Below are 5,915 nucleotides of genomic sequence, written 5' to 3' on the forward strand. Positions count from 1 at the left end.
ACCTTACCCCCAATACCGTGTGCTTTAAGTTTGCACACTAATCTCCTGTGTGGGACCTTATCAAAAGCCTTTTGAAAATCCAAATATACCACATCCACTGGTTCTCCCCTATCCACTCTACTAGTTACATCCTCAAAAAATTCTATGAGATTCATCAGACATGATTTTCCTTTCACAAATCCATGCTGACTTTGTCTGATGATTTCACCGCTTTCCAAATGTACTGTTATCACATCCTTGATAACTGACTCCAGCAGTTTCCCCACCACCGACATTAGGCTAACCGATCTATAATTCCCCGGTTTCTCTCTCCCTCCTTTTTTAAAAAGTGGAGTTACATTAGTCACCCTCCAATCCTCAGGAACTAGTCCAGAATCTAACAAGTTTTGAAAAATTATCACTAATGCATCTACTATTTCTTGGGCTACTTCCTTAAGCACTCTAGGATGCAGACCATCTGGCCCTGGGGATTTATCTGCCTTCAATCCCTTCAATTTACCTAACACCACTTCCCTACTAACATGTATTTCGCTCAGTTCCTCCATCTCACTGGACCCTCTGACCCCTACTATTTCTGGAAGATTATTTATGTCCTCCTTAGTGAAGACAGAACCAAAGTAATTATTCAATTGGTCTGCCATGTCCTTGCTCCCCATAATCAATTCACCTGTTTCTGTCTGCAGGGGACCTACATTTGTCTTTACCAGTCTTTTCCTTTTTACATATCTATAAAAGCTTTTACAGTCCGTTTTTATGTTCCCTGCCAGTTTTCTCTCATAATCTTTTTTCCCCTTCCTAATTAAGCCCTTTGTCCTCCTCTGCTGAACTCTGAATTTCTCCCAGTCCTCAGGTGAGCCACTTTCTCTGGCTAATTTGTATGCTTCTTCTTTGGAATTGATACTATCCCTAATTTCTCTTGTCAGCCACGGGTGCACTACCTTCCTTGATTTATTCTTTTGCCAAACTGGGATGAACAATTGTTGTAATTCATCCATGCAACCTTTAAATGCTTGCCATTGCATATCCACCGTCAATCCTTTAAGTGACATTTGCCAGTCTATCTTAGCTAATTCTCGTCTCATACCTTTAAAGTTACCCCTCTTTAAGTTCAGAACCTTTGTTTCTGAATTAACTATGTCACTCTCCATCTTAATGAAGAATTCCACCATATTATGGTCACTCTTACCCAAGGGGCCTCTCACGACAAGATTGCTAATTAACCCTTCCTCATTGCTCAATACCCAGTCAAGAATAGCCTGCTCTCTGGTTGGTTCCTCGACATGTTGGTTCAAAAAACCATCCCGCATACATTCCAAGAAATCCTCTTCCTCAGCACCTTTACCAATTTGGTTCACCCAATCTACATGTAGATTGAAGTCACCCATTATAACTGCTGTTCCTTTATTGCACACATTTCTAATTTCCTGTTTAATACCATCTCCAACCTCACTACTACTGTTAGGTGGCCTGTACACAACTCCCACCAGCGTCTTCTGCCCCTTAGTGTTACGCAGCTCTACCCATATCGATTCCACATCCTCCCGGCTTATGTCCTTCCTTTCTATTGCGTTAATCTCTTCTTCAGCCAGCAACGCCACCTCACCTCCCCTTCCTTCATGTCTGTCCCTCCTGAATATTGAATATCCCTGAACGTTGAGCTCCCATCCCTGGTCACCCTGGAGCCATGTCTCTGTGATCCCAACTATATCATAATCATTAATAACAATCTGCACTTTCTATTCATCCACCTTATTACGAATTCTCCTTGCATTGACACACAAAGCCTTCAGGCGCTCTTTTACAACTCTCTTAGCCCTTATACAATTATGCTGAAAAGTGGCCCTTTTTAATGCTTGCCCTGGATTTGTCGGCCTGCCACTTTTACTTTTCTCCTTAGTACTTTTTGCTTCTACCCTCACTTTACTCCCCACTGTCTCTCTGCACTGGTTCCCATCCCCCTGTTGTGAACTAACCTCCTCACGCCTAGCCTCTTTAATTTGATTCCCACCCCCCAACCATTTTAGTTTAAAGTCACCTCAGTAGCCCTCGCTAATCTCCCTGCCAGGATATTGGTCCCCCCAGGATTCAAGTGTAACCCGTCCTTTTTGTACAGGTCACGCCTGCGCCAAAAGAGGTCCCAATGATCCAAAAACTTGAATCCCTGCCCCCTGCTCCAATCCCTCAGCCACGCATTTATCCTCCACCTCATCGCATTCCTACTCTCACTGTCGCGTGGCACAGGCAGTAATCCCGAGATTACTACCTTTGCGGTCCTTTTTCTCAACTCCCTTCCTAGCTCCCTATATTCTCCTTTCAGGACCTCATCCCTTTTCCTACCTATGTCATTGGTACCTATATGTACCACGACCTCTGGCTCCTCACCCTCCCACTTCAGGATATCTTGGACACGATATTTCAATGTGTGCAGCAGGGTGTTGGAGATCTGTTGTAGTGAGTGCTGACTTGTTTGTAGCTTTATGTCGAGGAGCAGCATTGGCACTGGTGATGCAAACAGACTAAATAAACTCATCAAAAAGGCTGGGTCCGTCCTGGGCTGTTTGGAGTTGGTGGTGGAGAGGAGGTCACTAAACAGACTGTTATCCGTTATGGACAATCAGGCACATCCTCTCCATGATCTACTGAATAAGCAGCGGAGCACCCTTTCGAATAGAATCAATTAGCTCTGCTGTTCCAAGGATTGTTACAGAAAATCTTTCCTACCAAATGCAATAAACATATATAACAGCTCATCTCTGTGCAACAGGAGAACACACATCATTGTACAATAGTCTCTGTTTTATTATTCCCAACATTATTATTGCACATTGGTACATTATTATTCTGTATATTATTATTCTGTACGGTATTATTAGTTAAGTCCTCACACTGCTAAGAGCGTTTTTAAATGTTGCTACTGTAACGAAAGAATTTCCCACTCAGGATCAATAAAGTATTTATTATTAATTATTATCTTCCTCTTCTTCCTCAGTTTTGAAGATGTGGCTCAGACCAAAACGTCAACTGTTTATTAATTTCTAATGATGCTGCCTGACCTGCTGAGTTCCTCCAGCATTTTAGAACATAGAAATCTACAGCACATTACAGGCCCTTCGGCCCACAATGTTGTACCGACCATGTAATCTACTCTAGAAACTGCCTAGAATTTCCCTAGCGCATAGTCCTCTATTTTCCTAAGCTCCATGTACCTATCTAAGAGTCTCTTAAAACGCCCTATTGTATCGGCTTCCACCACCATCGCTGAGAGCCCACTCTCTGTGGAAAAACTTAACTCTGACATCTCCTCTGTACCTACTTCCAAGCACCTTAAAACTGTGCCCTCTCGTGCTAGTCATTTCAGCCCTGGGAAAAAGCCTCTGACTATCCACACGATCAATGCCTCTCATCATCTTATACACCTCTGTCAGGTCACTTCTCATCCTCCGTCACTCCAAGGAGAAAAGGCTGAGTTCACTCAACCTGTTCTCATAAGGCATGCTCCCCAATCCAGGCAACATTCTTGTAAATCTCCTCTGCATTCTTTCTATGGTTTCCACATCCTTCCTGTAGTGAGACGACCTGAACTGAGCACAGTACTCCAAATGGGGTCTGACCAGGGTCCTATATAGCTGCAACATTACCTCATGGCTCTTGAACTCAATGAATTTGATGAATGCCAATGCACCATACGCCTTCTTAATTTAATGTGTGTTGCTCTGGATTTCCAGTATCTGCGGATTTTCTTGTGTTTATGTCGCATCACCATCGAGTACGGAGATGAAGAGAATCAGAGAAAGCTGCAGGAAGTTACAAACTCAGCCGGCTCCTGCAGAGCACGAGTCTCCCCAGCATCCAGGATGCCTTCAACAGATGAGGCCTCAAAAATGCTGCATCCATCATTAAGGACCACCACCCCCCCACCCCCATCTTTTTCTTCTTTCTTTCTTTCTTTCTTCTTACAGAAACATCTGCATGATGCTAAGCTAGGGCACATCATCAGTGATGTTACCCGGGGTTGTCAGGTATTTCGGGTCATTCAACACCATGCACCCTCGTCCAGGCGACCCAACCAGGGTCGATCAGACCCCGGCCTGTGCCCTAGCAGCAACCCACGGGTCTGCCCTCTTTATCCAGAGCCATCTTGACGCTTTCTCTGCTGCATCTGTGGTGGTAGAAATGGCTCTCCTTCTTCTCTGTCCCGTGATTCCAAGTGCAGTGTACACTTTGCAGAGCGACTGGCCTGCAAAGCCATGACACCCGACCTCCACAGGCCAACACTTTGCTCTCCAGCCTTTTCTTTGGCAGTTGTTCTTCAGATCTTCATACTTGGCTCTTTTCCGCTCGTAGGCCTCCTCCATGCGTTCTTCCCATGGCACGGTAAGCCCAAGCATAAGAACGTGCTTCGATGAGTCGGACCACAACACAATGTCGGGCCGCAATGTAGTCTCTGTGATGTGGGGAGGAAACTGCAGCTGTTTTCCCAGGTCTGCTCTTAGCTTCCAGTCCTGCGCAGTGAAGAGCAGCCCTGTTGTTTTCTGGTGTTCTGTTGGTCTTTCCCCCTCTTTGACAGAGCAGCTGGTATTCTTGACTGGACTTGTTTTCCGGCAGATGTTAAGGGTGCTGCAGATTGTCTCAGCAATTGTCTGGAGGACCTGGTCATGCTGCCACCGATAATGGCCATCGGCAGGAGCCCTGGGGCAGCAGCTCAGAATAGTCATAGTCATACTGCTCTATGCTCTAGTGTACTGGTCTTCTCACAGAGGGGGCAAGCTGGTCATTCTACAAGGCCCCAGCAGTGCAGGTTGGATGGGCTAGGAAGGACGTCATAAACAACCTGGATAAGGAACTTGATGCGGCGTGGATCCACCTTCCGGAGATCGTTCCCCGTGATCTTTCGCTCGATCATCTGCTCCCATTTGGTCCAGGCTCCTTTCTGTTTCATTTCCACTGCTCTGCTGGTCCTCTCCTCCTCCACAGCTTTCCCTACTTCATTCTGGACCAGTTCTTGTCGCTCTTTCCCTTGTACTTTGTCAAAATGGGAGGCTTTAAGGCTTCCAGGTCCAGCTCTCCCCTTGGTGACTGCCCCCACCAGCACTTTGTGACGTCGCGCCTCAGCTTCTCCCACTGCAGCTTCTGCTCTCCACTTTCCTCCAGTTCTCACTGCCACTCCTGCTCTGGCAACCTTTGGATCTGAAGATTCCTGGAACTGCAGCACCTCTGTTGCTCGCAAAACCTTGAACTCCTCCTGGATGGATTTCAGGGGGAGCGTCAGTTTGTAGTTATTCCCGTACAGAGCGATGCTGCTGAAGTTCCTTGGTAAACCCAGCCACCTTCGCAGGAACCAGCTGACTACCCTCTCTAATTCAGCAACAGTGGAAATTGGAAACTCTCAGAGAAGCAGTGGCCAGAGGATTGCAGTGCTGGTAAACCCATGCCTTAAACTGCCCCGGAAAGCCGGTCCTGTCAACCTCCTGCAACCAGTGTTCAAACTCCCCACAGGTGTTTCTTATTGCTGCCTTATCTCTGAGTCTTCCATCAAACATCTTCCCAGGACTTTTAACAGTGATGGTAGGAATTGGAATGTCCTCAATAGAGAAATGAAATATCTCCTGAACTCCCCCCTTCTTCAGCATGACAGATCTTGATTCTGCAGGTTTAAAGGACATCCTTGCCCACCTCATCAACCTTTCCAGCCCCTTAAGAATCCACTCAGCACCAGGCACTGACCCCGTAGTGATAGTCAGATCATCCATGAAGGCTTGTATTGGTGGTTGGCGGATCCCAGATCTTGATTTTGGGCCTCAACACTCTGGCTCTGCAGATTTTACCAGCATGTTCATTGCCAGGGCGAGAAGGATGACTGAGGAGATACCCTCTTCTCATTACCCCATTCATGGAGGAGCTACAGGAGCCAGAAG

The sequence above is a fragment of the Mobula hypostoma genome, chromosome 3, assembly GCF_963921235.1.
Source record: "Mobula hypostoma chromosome 3, sMobHyp1.1, whole genome shotgun sequence".
Taxonomy (NCBI): domain Eukaryota; kingdom Metazoa; phylum Chordata; class Chondrichthyes; order Myliobatiformes; family Myliobatidae; genus Mobula; species Mobula hypostoma.